Source organism: Leptonotus elevatus, chromosome 13, assembly GCF_054856555.1.
Source record: "Leptonotus elevatus isolate MCC_2025b chromosome 13, RoL_Lele_1.0, whole genome shotgun sequence".
Classification (NCBI taxonomy): domain Eukaryota; kingdom Metazoa; phylum Chordata; class Actinopteri; order Syngnathiformes; family Syngnathidae; genus Leptonotus; species Leptonotus elevatus.
The window spans coordinates 553500-570450 of record NC_141251.1 but is presented as its reverse complement, the minus strand read 5'-3'; the positions used below and the strand labels follow the sequence as shown (position 1 = coordinate 570450).

General features: G+C 41.8%; 1 protein-coding gene and 1 long non-coding RNA gene across 4 annotated transcripts in view; one reads left to right on the top strand and one right to left on the bottom strand.

Annotated features, from left to right (window-relative positions):
* The first annotated feature begins 541 nt into the window (after positions 1-541).
* The window catches only part of acyp2 (acylphosphatase 2, muscle type), a 32030-nt gene continuing 15620 nt past the window's right edge, over positions 542-16951 (top strand). For 2 of the 3 annotated variants that reach the window (XM_086092508.1, XM_086092507.1), the window contains exon 1: positions 546-891. The gene's annotated coding sequence lies outside the window, so the exon portion shown is untranslated. Of the gene's footprint in view, positions 892-16951 lie in introns of all 3 variants that reach the window. The other variant, XM_086092509.1, reaches the window with a different exon arrangement.
* Positions 1508-4979, bottom strand: LOC147163372 (uncharacterized). Its single transcript, XR_015096830.1, has 2 exons — positions 4633-4979; positions 1508-2154 (listed from the first exon to the last, which is right to left on the bottom strand). It is a non-coding gene; the product is annotated as an uncharacterized LOC147163372 (long non-coding RNA).

Sequence of the window (16951 nt, the reverse complement as noted above, 5' to 3'; positions counted from 1 at the left end):
AAAAACAACAACAATAATTTGAAATTTGTCCCCCCAAAATATATTTTCATTACAATCTTACTTGTGTGGCTAGCTAGCTTGTTTTGCTTGATGGCTAATTGTTCACCTCATAACTTTAAATTGAAAATATTATGCGATGTGATCAACAATCTGGTGCGACCGTTGTAGAAAGCTTTCCATGATAAATGTATGTCGATGTCCTCATTTATAGATAATAGTAAAACTCTAGATAATGGTAAATGAAAATAAAGAATCATTATTGTATTTGTTTTTATTTCAAAATATATATATACTGGGTCTGGTGACCCACATATTTTCGCGGTTATTATTTTTAACCTTAAGCCAGTGGAAAAACCTGTTTAATGGCAATACTTTTATAATAAGAATTGATAGGGTTCGGGTTGATTTATTTGATGATGTCGCAGCACACCCGCGACCCGTCAGGAGGACAAGGGCGACAGAACATGGGACGTTTATCTGGCAGGAACGCAGTTCGGCTGGTTTGGGCAGCCACACTGAAGGGGGCGCACGAGAGCACACAGGTTGACGTTGGTGATCTTCTTCTACGAAGACACATGGCTAGCTAGCGAGCTAGCGAGGTTGTAGTCAGGTAACAATCTCCTAAACGCTGGAGATTGAATGCAAAACTCCCGGATGATTTTTTTTGCCGACTGGAGCGGAGGGAGAGAAAAAAAAAGTTACTGGAGTGTGTTTTCACTGCTGTGAACACCAGAACGTGTTTGTGGAAGCTTTCTTTCATAGGGACGAGAACTGCTCAAGGAAGACTTTCTTTCATGATGACAACAATCTCCATTTCCAACACAGACTTTTGAAGCTTACAGAAGAAAAAGAGGACTGGAAAGGAACACACTTTATCTACAAAAAGTCGAGGTAAGACAAACCTTTTTCAAGTTCACCTCAAATGAGACATCATTCAAAATTAGAAGTAACAAATGTTGTTAGTCATGTGATGGATGCCGTGCATTAAAAATCTTTGAACTCTAGTTTCAAATAAACCTAATATTTTGGCACAATGGGAGATTGCCTCCCCAAATAGAAGATACAAACATTGGGGGGGGGGGGGGGGGGGGGGTTAACACATTCATTTCATGAGTAGCCTTTTTAAATGACATTAAAAATAAAGAAAATTGATGATATGCTCTTTGAACAGTCGGAAATAAAGTTCCTTTATGGCAAAAGATGGGTAAAAAGAATTCTGATCATCTTTTCTTTCTTTCTTCTGCTGACTATTTGTAATGAATAGCTGACGCGTGCTTATAACGACGTGCACTTCACCGCTCACACTTCACGCACTAATTCAATGTACACGCACACGTTTACACGTCCTCGTTGAAGTGTGTGTGTATGTGTGTGCGGCCGTGCTCCCCCTGTCGGCGTAAAGTGGAAATGACATCACTGTGCTAAATACCAGCGGTCAACAATTGTGTTCAATCAGGTGTGTGTGTGCGATTAAGACTGATGCTAACAGCAATATCAATTATCAGCATTTATATTTCATTTTGTTTATTTTTTGTCATTCACCAACTGTCTCAAAACAAGCATGTTTTGTTTTCCATATTCATATCATTGTGTGTGTGTGCGCATGCGCGCGGAATATGTGCCAGTCCAGCAGGGCGGCGCCATTGAGCTCAAATTGAACTCATCTCACTTTGACGTTGATGTTGTTTGACAGCTCCACGCCTCATCGCTTAGCAGCCAGCAATGTGTGTGCGCGTGCGTGCGTGTGTGTGTGAGACGCTGCAATTGTGTTTTTCTGCGTGTGTGTGCATGTGACGCCGCAAGTCACGTCAGTATTAACAAGTTTTGTTGATGACAATTAATCACTAGAAATACAAACATGCGTTGATTGTTGCGTTAGCATGCTAGTAGCATTATGTGTGTGGGTGCGTGCGTCTGACTCGCCGTAAGTGATGAACCCTAAAAGGGCGTTGGAGGTGACGCATGTTTCCATACATGCATAACAGCCGGCAGGGGTTGGAGGGGGGGCAGGGGTCATGCGTGCGCAGCCAATAAAGGCGGCCCACGGCTCTCATGTGACACAAGATGGCCGCCGCCTCAGAGGAGAAACGCTGCAAAGTGTTTTCTTGTCATTTTCTTGTCATTTGTGCACTTGTGTGGACGACTTTTCTTGTCCTGGAAAGTCACAAAGACACAAAACACTTTGAACATTTTTGGCATTGGGACGGAATATATCCCTAGCCCCTCCCTCCAGTCGTTTAAAAGTGAGCAGCCAACCAGGACCTTGTGTTTCCTTAACGTTAAGTTCACAAAATGAAATCATGTTGACTACATAAAAAAAAAGAACGTCTTTTGACTTCATCTTGCGCTGCACCAGTCACGAAGCTGCAAATGTTCTCCCTCACTCGTTGGGGGCGGGGCCACAAAACAGGTCACGTGACCCTCAACGTGACATGTTAAGTGTCTTCTTGGTCGACTCTTTAAAGAAAGGGATGTCAATTGTTTATTTCAAATATTTACATCATATACATAATATTGGAGCTGTCAAATGTTTCCTTGGCGATATATACAACATTTATACATTGGGCAGCATTTTTACATTTAGAATGTCTATATGTAAATATGACATGATGTTACATTCATTCCTGTAAATGTGATTTTGCACACACGGCGGGTTGCGTCATCATATTCATATGTGAGGTGTCCTCCTCCTACAAGGCGTGAGTTGCCGCATGTCGTGCAACCTGAACAAACATGTTTGCACAACATGAGTCGCAGCCGCTAATGTGCTAGCGCGCGCACACACACGCGCACGCACACACACGCACGCACACACAATTCAAAACATTTCCTATTTTCACAATCCTGCTTCACACAAAAGACACACAATTTGTGCTTCACACTTCTTGCTTTTTTCAAGAGGAAATTATTTTATATTATACACGTCGTTTGCGTTCATTTGCTCTTTTAACTTTGCAAATTGCAAAAATGAAAATAAACGTAGACGTCTTTGTCTTGTATAAAAACGTCCGTGTTTTCTACGTTATGATTTCAAATGTGGAATTGATCATATTTCTATATTTATTTTGATGCTTGCCACCATTTCTGGGACGACGACGATGTGGTGCCAATTAACACACACACACACACACACACACACACACACACACACACACACACACACACACACACACACACACACACACACATGCTCATATTCATGCTTTACAGCCTTCAAAAGACACAACATGAATTCCATTTGCAAATTAAATTCAAGCTAAATGTGGAAATGACAAATGCATGAAAAATATGTGCCGGAAATATCAAAAGTGTACAAATCGCGTCAATCAACACATTATTCTTTTTTTGCTGTCCTCGAGTGGCCGCTTTTGAAAACACACAAAAAAAGTGTCAGAGTGGCCAGCACGCGAGATGATGTTGGTAATGATAATAATATAATAATAATAATAATAATGATCGTAATAATAATAGTAATATGTAATCAAATGTTTTGTTGGTACATTAAATTTGAGGAGGTCCGTTTTTTTCCCTTCACGCGTCCTGCTGCATCGCCAACAAATCTTTGTTTACTATTTGATTTTTTTTCATCCCTTTTTGCTCAAGTTTGAGTTCAGTGTATAAAATAAAAAAAAAAACACGTGACATCAATCTGCCTGAACGCTCATTTGACGTGGAATTATTTTCATTTCCTTTCTCTTGAATTGTAAAGACGTTAACACGACGATCAGCGGGAAGCAAGCGTCAAATTGAGCAAGAGGAAAAACAAATCTTGAAAGAGCAAAAAGCGACATTCGCCATCATCATCATCATCATCATCATCATCATCATCATCGTTCCGAATGAATTGAATGACATTAAACATGGAATCAAATAGTAGTAGTAATAATAAAACAATAATGAGACGATAATAGTAAAATAATGATCCTGTTGTTATTATATCAATTGCGCAATACAATGCATCAAGTTGAGGTTGCTCATTATCGTGATCGTGTTCATTTCATGATTCAATTCTTATTTGATTCTTTAGTTGAATCCTAAACATGAACATCAATAATACGGAGCGAAAATTGAAGTCTGATGAGCACATTCAATTTTTCAAGAAATACGTCTTTTGAAATCTTCAATTGAATAATCCGCATTCATTTGTGTGTTTGAAATCGTCCAAAAGTGCAAAACAAAAAGACGTCGTTGGGAACCTTCACAACTTCCCGCTCACTCGGTTTTCTTTTCTTTTTCTTTCCTTTTTCTTTTTACATTTTCCAATTCATCACGTAAAAGTCATCACATTTAGCAAGAAGCTAACAAGCAGGAAGCCAAAGTGGAGATACTGAGCTCATAATTTGCTCTCTCTTCAATCATAAATAAAATTGCCCATTTCAATACTTTTTACAACACTCATTTTTCAATGAAATAGATTGAAAAATATTGTCACATTTGGCACACAAAAAAATCCTTCCACAACTCGCCTCAAATAACGCATTTATCTTTTTTTTTTTAAATTGATGCGACATGTTTGAAGCAAACCGGCCGTAGGGAGCCAAATCCAAGACAAACGCTAAAGCTAAGCTAACGCTAATGCTAATGCTAAAGCTAAGGCAGCGAAAGGGCGTTCGAACTAGCAAACAGACTTGCCTTGAACAGGAAGCGAGTATCCGCACCACAACCAAAACCAGAACCGGAACCGGACTCCAACACGTCCACAACAAAGTGGAGGCGCAGTCACGTGGCGTCGTCATGACAACCTCTGCCAGCCGCCATTTTGTCTGCTCAAAGGACTTTTTTGCCTTTGCGGCCGCTCGCTCCGCCAGACGCTTTTTCACTGTCGCCTCTTACGTGAACGCCGGCAGTGTGTGCGTGCGTGTGTGTGTGTGTGTGTGTGTGTGCTGGTCTTTTGTTCTTTTCATTTTTTTCCAGCTTTCACACACACACACACTGACCTCGCCACCTCCGCTCCAACAGCCGCCATCTTGTTTCGTTAAAGCGCCTCTCTGTGTGTGTGTGTGTGTGTGTGGGGGGGGGGGGGGTTGTGTGTGTGTGTCTATTGTGTTGGGCCGTCAGGGGCGATTAACACAGCTGCGAGTGGGCCCGGGCCACACATTGTGGACGCATTGTGGGTTTAGGGAGAAAGAAGAAAGTCACGCAAAAAAAAAAGAAAAAATAAATCACCTGAAGATCATTTGGCTTCTTTTTGACAAGAAAATACACCTTGTCATTTAGCATCCTCGCTGATGATCGATAAAGGCGATCGGATGTTACATGAAAAAAAAGTTTCATTTTTACCGTTTCAGAAAAAAAATAATCAGATTTGTTTGGAAAACAATTTGTTGTTTATGAGGAAAAAGTCATCATATATCAGTTTTCATTTCCATGACAAAAAAGTTTTTTTACAAGAAAAAAAAAAAGAAATCCTGTGAAAAATACAAATATTACCAAAGTTCAAATTGTCATGAAAAAGACATCATTTGTGAAAAGGTTTTCACTTTTTGCAAAAAACAAAAAACAAATAAACGGACAATTATGACAAAAAAGCCAATGACAATTCAGTCACACAAATGATTCTCGCCGCCTTCCGAATGAGGACAAGCTGTCAATTCAGTGTCTTTCAAGGTTCCAGAACTCGTGAGAACCTTGTGGGAAAACCTTTCCCCCAAAATATCTGAACCTTCACCGACAAACGTTGGGCGCAAACGCACGTGAAGCTCCACTCGAGTGTTTCCGGTCCCGCTCAGAACTCGAGCAATCAGCAACGAGACGGACGGACAGGAAGTCCTTCGCCTTTGCAAACGGACCATCAAGGGGAAGTGGTTTTATGCAAATGAGAACATGTGCTTCTCATCCAAAATCATCCGATGACCTCGTCAAGCAGCTAACGCTAATGCTAATGTTTCGGCTTTGATCTTTGCTCATCAAGGAGGACGGACACAACACTGGACGACTTTCCAAGACATTCCGCTGGCGCCGTTCCACAACGTTGGACAACATTACGCACGTTTGGCAACGTTGTACTCCATTTTCCGGCATTGCGCTCCAGCGTTGTCCATCCCAATAGATTGTCGATCCTGCAGCCTAAACAAACACGGCAGGACACTGTCGACATTCCAGGACATCGTGGACACGAGAAATGATAGCACGTTATCACAACACGTTGACATTCAGTCAAAGTTGCGAGCTCAACGTTCGCCAACGAAAAAGACGCGTCTGAGCGGGCGTTGATTGAACGTGCGTGCGAGGAAAGACGCGTGCTGGCGAGCAGCCAGAAAGACCATTAGCCGCGTTAGCGCTGTTAGCGCAGCGTCGCCCGCATTCCGGCCCTTCAAACGTTTTTCAAGCGCCATCGGGAAAACATGAGGGTCCACATCCGCAAGTGTCATGTGACCGCAGACCCACCAGAAAGACCAGAAAGACCACCAAGACCCCGATGGACTTTTTTCGCTTTTTCTCTCCTCACACTCGCATCAAGCCTGAAACTAAACTTGTCACAACTTGACAACGTGAAGCATCCAAGCTGCACTATATTTATGTTAGCATGCGCGCTAGCGTAGCTAACACGGTGCGTCTTTTTATCATTTGCATATTTAGTTTGTTGTGTCAACATTTCCAACAACTCTCGTTCCGCGAATATTCTTGTTATTATTATTTCTTATTTGCGTGTTCATTAGCTGACTTAAAATGACGCGCTTCGTGGAATAGATTGCATTATTAGCTTGTTTGCTAGCATATCTCGTCAAATGAAATGTATTTGTGTTGATTTGCATATTTGTTGATTACACATTTTTGGGTGCTCTTATATGAATTGTGTTGAACGCAATGAACAACAAAATGTTGCCGACACTTGGGAACGGATTTTTATCGATATTAGCAAAACCTTTCTTTCTTTCTTTCTTTCTTTCTTTCTTTCTCTCCTTCTTTCAATTCATTGCAGACATATGAAGAAGCACATTAACGCAATTCCAATTTTTATGAATAGCGCTCCAATATGTGTGTGCGTGTGTTCATCATGCCTGAAAAAAGGCATCTGAGGAAGTCCAACTTATTTAATTGTCCTGCTCCAGTATTCACGAAATGACCAATCATGATGTTTATCCCGATTATTCATTAGCATAGCTAACATGATGGCCTTTGTTCCATTTCTTAACTTGTGAACTTGCGCCGCTAACCTGATGTTTGTTTATTTAGCATGGCCGCAAGTTGAGCCAAAAGAATGTGGCCAATGTTGCTATGTTTGTGTTAGCATGTTTATGTTTACTAACACAGCTAGCATGAGATTTACTCGTATTTACTGTATAATCCGTTTGCTTGAATACTTGTGGGTGCCGCAAGCAGGACACATCATTATGCACGCGCACGCGCGCGCGCACGCACACACCCTCGACAATCGGGTTGTTTTGGTGGCAATTTTGCGACCGAGGAGAAGAAATCTTTTCAGATTATCCTGAGATGATCCGTCCGTCAGAAGTGCGTCAAGAGTGGATTTGTCCCGATAATGGTGGCCGACAATCTTGCATATGAAATGTATTTATGCGTGTGAGTAAAGCCAGGAACTTTGCTAAGTTGTGAATCGCTGAAGTGTGACGGAACGCGGCCAATCAGAGCGACCGAGGAAACGGCTGCAAACAAAAACAAACGTGTGCCGCCCGATGTGGTATTTTGTAAGAAAGACGGCAAAGTCCCGGTCTTGATGGTGACCACGTGAGCGTTGCGCAACACTCGGGGAACGTCCGCTCGCCGAACGAGCAGCCGGCGGAAGCCGCAGCGGGTCTCGTCAACGTCCCCAGCAACCTTTTGCGCTTCGTTCACAACACCCGCAACATTTTGACCTTACGTGTTGCCCACGTCTTGCTACATTTCTTCTTCTTCATTTTCTTGCACTTTTTCTGCATTTTCTTCTTTTCTTTTTCTTCTTCTGATTTTAACTCGACTTCTTCTTTTTTGTTTCTCCTTCCTCTTCTTGTTCATTTTCTTTTTCTTCTTCATTTTCTTGTTCTATCACTCTTTCTTTGACCTCTACCTTTTCTTTTTCTTCTCCTTCTTCCTCATGTTCTTCACTTCACTTTGTGTCTTGGGGGGACAGAATCGTTTCGTTTTGTGGCATTCTGCGTTGCGATTGTCCAAGCACGCAATACGACGGAACGGTCGCATGCTCGATTATTATTCTTTTTTATTTATTTTATCGCGGACCAAAAAATCGTTGAAGATGTGAAAAATCCTTTGTAGGTGTCGCGGCCTTGCTCACATTTATGAACGAACACTTAGTTACGATTAACGTGTGTGGCAAATGTAATCGAAAAATGTCTGGCCAACGTGAGGTCTGGCCGTATGTTGGGGGGGGGTTGGGACGGGGGGGGGGGGGGATTGGGACGGGGGGGGGGGTTGTGTCAGGCTCCCTCCCAGCGTCCTTAAAACAACAGCGGGTGTTGTCGAGCGGGCGGTCGGAGCGACGGGATGATTGTCAAAGATTGTGGAAGCTGCGACCTGTTTGCTTAACCTCGTCACCCGCCCCCCCGACGAGAGGTCACGGCCGCGTCCTCCTCTTCCTCCCCTTCCTCGTCGTTCTTCTTGCTCTTGTGCCGGCCCGGCTTCCCACGCCGCGTCGTTACCTCGATTACATCACACGTCATCAAGCACGGCGGGGATTTATCTGGGCCGGCCCGCTTCTGTTGCGCCAGACGCACGCCGGCCTTCGAAATCCCCTCGTGCGCATTCTCTTCCCAAAAGTGCCCGTGTCCACTTTGATGGCGCCGCTAACGACTTGCTGCATGATAATGAGGGGGGCGTGGCCAAAGACACAGACAGCGTTTCTCTGAAAGGAAACATCAGTCAAGACGTACAAAACAAAAAAGATGGTAGGCCACTTTTCTGTGAAAATGATGATTATTTATGATACTTGTTTTTCTTCTCTTAACTGATCTTGAACATTTGTCGTCATTCACAATGGCGCCTTTGAATAAAAGTACAAACTAAAGATAGGACAAAATAACAATTGACATCATATTGTTGAAATCAAAGCGAAATGAGAGCAAGTCAAGCGAGTTGGTCATGTTGTGATTTTGCCGAAACTTCTTCAAATCGTTTATTTTTATTTTTTTTAATGAGCACATTCAAGTTGACCTTTGACATTGCTGATCGGCGATTAGCAGTCACGCACAGAGCAAAACATTTCCTGTCCGACGCTCATTGGCTGACGCCGGCCGGCGACTTGATGCCCATTGGCTGTCGGACGCTTTGCTGTGATTGGCGGCCGCGTTGGCTCGGGGGCGGGACAAGATGGCAGTTTGTCACGTTTTCCTTCCAACTTTGCTCATCTGTCTGTCCTTCTGCTTGTCTTGTCCATCCGTCAATCTGTCCTTTTTGGATCCTTGTGGTTGTCTGTCTGTCTTTTTTTGTTACTCGTTCTGCTTACGTGTCTGTCTTCTTGTCCTCTCTTTTTCCCTTCGTCACATCCTCTTGTCCATCTGTCCTTCTTGTCACATGTCCCTTTCCTCTCGTGTCCTCCTTTTTGTCTCTTGTCTTTTACTCCTTATCTGTCTGTCTATCATTTCTTTTGTCCTTTTTTCCTTCCTGTATTTTCATGTATCTGTCTGTCCTTTTGTGCTCTGCTGTTCCTTCGCTTTTCATCTGTCTCTCCTTCTTGTTCTTCTTTGCTTCCTATGAATGTCTCTGTCCTGTCTGTCTCTCTGCTTCTCCTTCTTCCGTCCTACTTTTCTTTCCAGTCTGCCCATTTTCTTCCTTCCTGATTGTTTCCTTCGTCTCGTCTTCTCTGTCTTTCTTTGGGCTCATCTCGTCTTCATGTTTGTCCGCTGGTCTGTCCTCCGCATGTGTCCAAGCTCATAACTCAAGTCACCGAGTAATTTCTCCTAACTTGTCAAACTTGTCAGTTAGCATCAGGGTTCCAATGTTTGTATTATTATTATTTTTATTTCGGTTGGTTTTAATCCAGTTTTTGAGCAGGCTTGTTACTTTTTATTATGTTGGGTTTAGTTGTTATTAGTTTTAATATTAGTTGGACTTTTTTTGTTAGTTTATGGAGTGTTGGTTGAGTGCAAGATGGAAAAAAGTCACTATTAAGTAATAAAGTCAATCAAGTCCGATTGTCAAGCGACTGTTTGACTTCGTTAAAATGATATTAATTGACGAAGACGACGATTTTCACTAAAACTGTCGTTAGTTTTATGAATGTAAGATGTCGTTTCAGTTAAAAAAAAATTTTTTTAAGCATTTTTCGTTTCAATTTTATTTGGTCAACAAACACAAATGTTTGTTCAATTTTAGTTTTAGCGAATGCGTTAGTTTTGGCGACCTCGAATAACCTTTGGTGTGCGTCCTCGTCAGCACCGTGTTGGTCTTTCTTCGTTTATCGTCCGTTTTGTCTTCTTGTCGACCAAAGGGATGTTTGGTTGTTTTTTTTCCCCCCATGGTGAATCGTCTCCTGCCTGTGCCGCTGCCCTTTGACCCTGTGGCCCGTAAAGCCAAAATGCTTCCTTTTGGAGGGGAGAGGTTTCCCGGGGGGGTCTCGTCAAAGGTTTCCTTTGAAGAAAGACAAGGAGCTGCCAATCACCGCCTAAGTACTTCCTGTGCAGGGATGAAACAAAAACAAGGCGAGCGTAATGCCAACTTCCTGTGTGTTTGGGGTCGTCTGGACGAGCCAATGGGACGTGAGCGCTCTATCAAAGTGAAAATAGCCAAGATGGCGGCGCTCAGCGTAATCGAAGCGGACGCGGCGGCAGCGATCCGTGCACGACGATTAGCGTTGTCACGGAAGGCCGCCGAAGAGGGCGAGGACGCATGCGCACTCGCGTCTCCGCCCAGGAAGGTCACGACGACACCCCCCCGCCCCACGCTAGCACGTTCCACATTGCCTGGATTCCGCACGCGATCTTCGGCGGCGGGCGGGGGAGACAATCGGCCCACGAGGACGCCGCCCCGCCAATCGGCGAGCCGGGTCGGACTCGGCTTCTTCCTCCTCTTTTTTTTCCTGCTCGCCTTCTTGTTTGTTTGGAAATCGCCAAGCGACGTTTAGCGCCGCGCTGCCTGAAAACAAACCGGCGAGCGTTGTGGGTCGGCGGCCATGACAAAACTCGCAAAGTCAAAAGTGCAAAACGCCGACATGACAAGATGGCGTCACTGGAGCGCAATTTTTTTTGAAAATCTTTTATTTTTTGGTTGATTTGATGGAATTTTCTTTTGAAAATTAATATTCTTCGTAATACTCTTTCATATTTACGTGCTTGGCTTGACGATACACTTAAATAAAAACACACACACAACATCGATCTAAAAATGACATTTTTCAAAATGAATTATTTTAAAATGAAAAGAACTGATGTGATAATCAATCTTATTTTTTAAGGTTGTGTTATGACTTGATGACGTTTTTTTTGCTCTCCTCACACTTGACTGAAATTGCAGTTTAATGCTAATGAGAATATTTTTTAAAAATCAAGTCATTAAATACCATCAACAATTATTGCAATTCCAACATTTTACAATTTGTGTTGGAAGTCATTTTATGAAGTGTGTGCGTGCGTGCAAAGTGATTTTTGTATTTTGTCATTTTTAAATGAATGTGAATTGTTTCCCTTCAATCTAAATGGTAAAAAGTGATTTTATTGAAAGTGTGTATGTAAAATAGCAATCATTGATGAAATATTTCTTATTTGTTGATGTTAACACTTAATATTAATTTCCTGTCAATGTTTATAAAGTGATCTATATTTAACTTTTTGTCTATTAATTGCTCATTTGCTGCAAAATGTTCCATTGAAAATCTACAAAAGTGACGCGTGTCACCGAATTTAGTTCAATGAAGAAATGTCCAATTTCTGCATTTTCAAATGTTTCTAATAAAAAACACATAATTCCATTTTTTTGCATTGACAGAGAATTCACAGAAAAATCTTTATTCATATTAAAAGTGCATTCACATAATAAAAAAAACCCAACTGATTTTGAATGAAAAATAACAATAATCATTTGTGTTTGATGTCGTTGTGAATTTGTTGACGTAATTTTGCTCCTCCTCCGAGTGGAGGTTTCCTTTCAATGCAATTTTTCAATATCATTTCCATATGTCCAAAAGTTGACTTCCTCGTTTTCGTACTTGTCCGTCACCGCGTGACAGGAAGTGACACGTGCGCGTACATGTTTGTCATGTTTGTGCTGTTTCGGGTCCTTGTTCATTTACATATCCATCAATTCATTTTCTCTGGGGTCAAGGGTCAATCTGAGCAGCCCTTGCCAGTTTTGGGCAAGAACTGCAGTACAAAATAATTGTGGTTGTTTTCCGCAAAAATGAAGTGCGTTCACAATGACGTTGTTTTTGCGCCACAAAGAATATTTTCATGATTATTTTTGCTGCTGCACAGATTGAAACCTTTTCAGCATTTTCCAAAAGTGAACATCATCTCGGCTCAAGGGAGAGCCAGATGCTTTTTTTCAGGGCTCACGCCGATACCGATACCGATACCGATACCGATGGCTCGTGGTCAAGTAGGCCGAGAAATTGCCATCATCCATATTTGGAGACAATTTTAACTTTCACTGAAAGAGAAATGATCGGCATGAAAATGACGATTTTTTTTCTTGATCAAAATATCTTTCAACATCTGTTTATTAAACAACTTTTCAGACTTGCAAAATGTTGACGGTTTTGATTTCATTTTGTACAATAAATAGCCTTTTGTTTGGAAATTGTAAGAAAATGTTGGCTCTTAAAAACGTCCATGAAAACTTCAACAAGTAAGTTTGCATCTTCATATCCATTTCCACCGTCAATAAAGTTTCCCAAAATGGTCCAATATCTGGAATGTTACATTGTCACTGATCTTTGTTTGAATTTCAAACAAACACGGAAGATTCGGAGAGTTCGCAAGGTCAGCGGCTTCTTTTCCAAAGTTCATTGAAAATGTCGTCAAGAAATCAACATTTGAAATGGATCTGATTTGATTGATCAAAGTGCTAAATATTGGCGCCAACAATCCTCGTGGCCGATTACCTTCACGTCTCCTGCATTTCCCCAAATTGCCACTTTTTGTCATCATTGCACTTTTTCTTTTTTTCCCCCCTGAAAATCATTCCTGCTGAAATGAATGCCAACAAACTGGCGACAAGTTGCACTTGCGATTTCCACAACTGACCGCAACATCCAAAAGTCCAAATGTTCCTCTTGCTTCCTTGCACTTTTTCACGATTGCTCATTTGACGAGCTTCCCGCATCTCGCCGGATCTTTTTCGTCTTCTTCAAACCTTGAAAATGAGGAAGCGCGTTCAGGAGAGCTCGGCAGCTTTTGTTCACAATCCGCTTCCCGAATTGACGACATGCTGACAGTTTACGCGTTCTTCCGGAAAGTCTCCCTCCATTTTGTCGGCCTTCGGCGGCGCGGCGCGGGATTAGCGACCGCGGACTCCCGCTGAGCTTTGATTAGTCGCAGCGGGATTAAAAGGCGAGCGGTCGCCGGCCGGGCTGAAGCGAAACGTCGTCCTCCAAAATGTCGGCTCGAGAGCGAGAGCGAGAGCGAGAGCGAGCCGTCCAAAAGACGACAAATGCGGCCGCGCAGAACAGCCGACAACCTTCAATCCCAAAATGAGGATCCGTGTTGAGATCTTACAACTTTATCAAATGAATCGAAAGGGATTGACATTGTCAATGAACTTTTGAAGCCGTGCTGCTGACCTCGTGACATCCGTGAAAATTCAGTTTGGGGTTGAAATTCAAACCAAGAAAAGTCAAAATGGAACTTTTCATGACTTCTTCAACAAAAATGTATATTGTCAAATATTCAATAAATAAAAGTTGTTTTAAAGACGTTTCAGCAACGTTGAGAGTTTGTATTTTTGACACCAATAGTTTCCCCGAAAATGATTTTCCTCCATGTGTCATAATCAATTATCTGTATTGACCCCGACTAAATCTTATCAATCCAACTCAATACAAGAATAATAATAATAGCATCAAAATCATAAATAAATACATATTTCAAAATTCCGAGTAAGAGAAGTCTTTGCTAATAAATGTTGCATCTTAAACGCTATCAATCTTTGAAACTCAGTTAAGGATGCAAAACAAGCACCCCAAAAAAATCCATAAAAAATCAACGAATACGCCACAAAAGCGTGAAACCAACTTTTTCTTGTTTTTCTTGCGAGTCGGTGTGAAGATGTCGCAAGATTCTTTAAGGGCTTAAAGTTTTCTTCAAGTCGGTCTCTGACGACCTTTCAACTTCCTGATCAATTTGTAAGAAGGTCAGAGTGCGGCTGAACTCTCACCCCCCCCCCCCCCCTCCCCCATTCTAGACGCGACGACAACAACAAGTGAACTTTTTTGCCTTTCAATTTGGCTCTGGACTTCCTGTGCGGAGTTTGCTGGCGTACCCGCACAAAAGCAACACAAGTGTTGACCCCTGTGCGCGTGCGCGTGCACGTGCTCGCCTGTGCAGCTTTTGTGCGGGTACGCCAACAAACTCCGCATTTGCGTGTTGAAGTTACAGTACCACTGATGGTCACAGCCACCGAAGCGGGCCAAATTCTTTCTCCGCATTTCAGCCATCGGCTTCATTCGAGAGCAACAACTTGTCCTGATGTGCGGGAAGGCCTTCATGCAGGCTCCTCCTCCTTCCATGCGACGGATCGGCTGACTGGCCACCCGTCCATTCGTTGTTGATATGCGACCAGTCCGTTGTTTGGCGACCAAGCCGTTGTCTGTCAAAACGTGCCCTGACAAATGAAGAAGACGCTTGGATCAAAAATGAGAGAGGCACGTTGTGCGTGCGTGTGTGCGTGCGTGTGCGTGCGTGTGTGCGTGCGTGCGCGTGAGTGACAGCGTGTAAAAGTGACCTCCTGCAGGGGACGGCAGCAGTCCAAACGTTGCGCGGCCATCACTTGTCAGGCCTGCAGGGCGGCGCCACATTGTTGTGACGCACAAGATGTCAGCCTGACGACACAAAATGGCGTCCTGATGCCACCGCCAGCGATTTGTGCAACCGGCGGCCTCCGTCCAATCTCGGAGCGAACCCTTGATTTCATTTATTTTCTTGCTTTTCGTTCCGCTGCATGTCTTGCTGTGGAACTCACTGCTGCCCGGCATGTTGTGGTCAAATGAAGTACTACAACTCAAGGTGCCGAACTCTCAATTCGGGCTTCCCTGTACACTCAATAAAAAGGGTCACTTAAAAATCAACAACATGGCGGTCGTTCAGTGTTTGGATTTTTTCACCCCTCACTTTTCTTTTTTTCTATCGTTTGTCAAAACATTCCAAAATGTAGGCCAGTTCCAAAACTCATTTACAACAATTATTATCGGCCAAATGCAGAGGGTTGCATCGGGTCCAGTTCCCGCCCACACGTAGCAGACCAAGAACTGGTTGTTCCGTCGTTGTTCGAATGTTCCCTTGTGTTAATTCGAGTACCCCGAGAGGGGCCCCGTTTTTTGGACACTTTATTGACGTAGTGCTGTGGTTGTAATCAATTTCAATTATAATTTATTGTTTGGATCAGGTCATCTTCAATAAAACAGGCATTGGATTCCATTTTAAAAGTAAAGATTCATATTTTTTTATACTAAAGCACCAAGTGAGAGCAAGAAGTTTACATTTGCAGCATTGATACTTCGGAGAATGTCTTCCATCAGAAATTAAAATTGCTACGGCATGAAATCCTTAACTGAATTGAAAATCAATGTGAATCGTGAATTTTGGAAATCTGAATCGATACCCAGACACACATATATATATATATATATATATATATATATATATATATATTGTCATTAAAAAAAAACAGAATTGTCATCATCTCAATGAAACGTCACTAATTGCTTCCAATGCAACCAATATATCTGGATTAGTGTGTGTGTGTGTGTGTGTGTGTGTGTGTGTGTGTGTGTGTGTGTTGGGGGGGGGGGGCGCTCCATTAATTTTGTTGCCAACATTATGTATTGTTGTTAGCCTTCATTGAAATGATCCAAAGTAATTGAACTTGTATAAAATTTGTGTTGAATGTTTTTGTTGTCAATTTGTTTCTCGTTTGTATAAAAAAACACAACTTGTATTTTTATGTGTGTGCTAAAACAACCACTTCAATTGGAACAATTTCAAAGTACAAATAATTGACATTCGAGCAGGCAACAATGTTAGGTAGCTAACAAGTTGTTTATTTTTTCATTTGATTTATATGGATTTATAAGTTGGGGAACAAAACAAGTGACAATTAGTTGTGTCGGACTCAAAATCTTATTTGTTTGTTGTGAAATATGGGAAAGACAAAAGAACAAAAATATGTTTGTGTGTTGCCTTCAATTTTTTAGTTCACCAAACTTTTTAGGTTTGTTTTTTCAGTCTATGAATAAACAACAAGATTTTCTATTTGCTGAGTAGGCACTTAAGAAATCGTTTTTTGCTCATTTAAAAGCAGCATAATAATCATCATCAATAATAAATCAATCATTTCCTGTAATTTATTCAGAAAGTTTTGTTTTAATGCGAACTTAATAAATTGCTTAATGCAAAAGGGATTTTTGTGTTCTAATACACAATCCAATAGCAGCAAATTAAATTTGGAATATTCATCAAATATGATTTTATTTGTGGTGTAATCAGGATGGAAAAACTATTTTTTTTAAACAATCTCAAATGGAACGAGGCTTAATTAAATAAATATTCAAAATTTCATAAATGATATTGTTTGTAATTCTTTGTTTCGTTAGCATACGGGATGACGTCAATAATTATGAATATGAAATCTTTTGGTGTGAGCAATTGCATTCAGGAAAAATAATAATTTAGGGCAATTGCCACAGGTACATAAAAATTCCCATTGGAAATCAATTGTAAATGACAAGGGCGCAAACACACACACACACACACACACATTACAATGTGCACAATGCACACCTCATTTGATAGCTTTTTTTTAGTTTTTAGAAAAAGCATTTGCATTGTATTGTGATGACATGAACGTT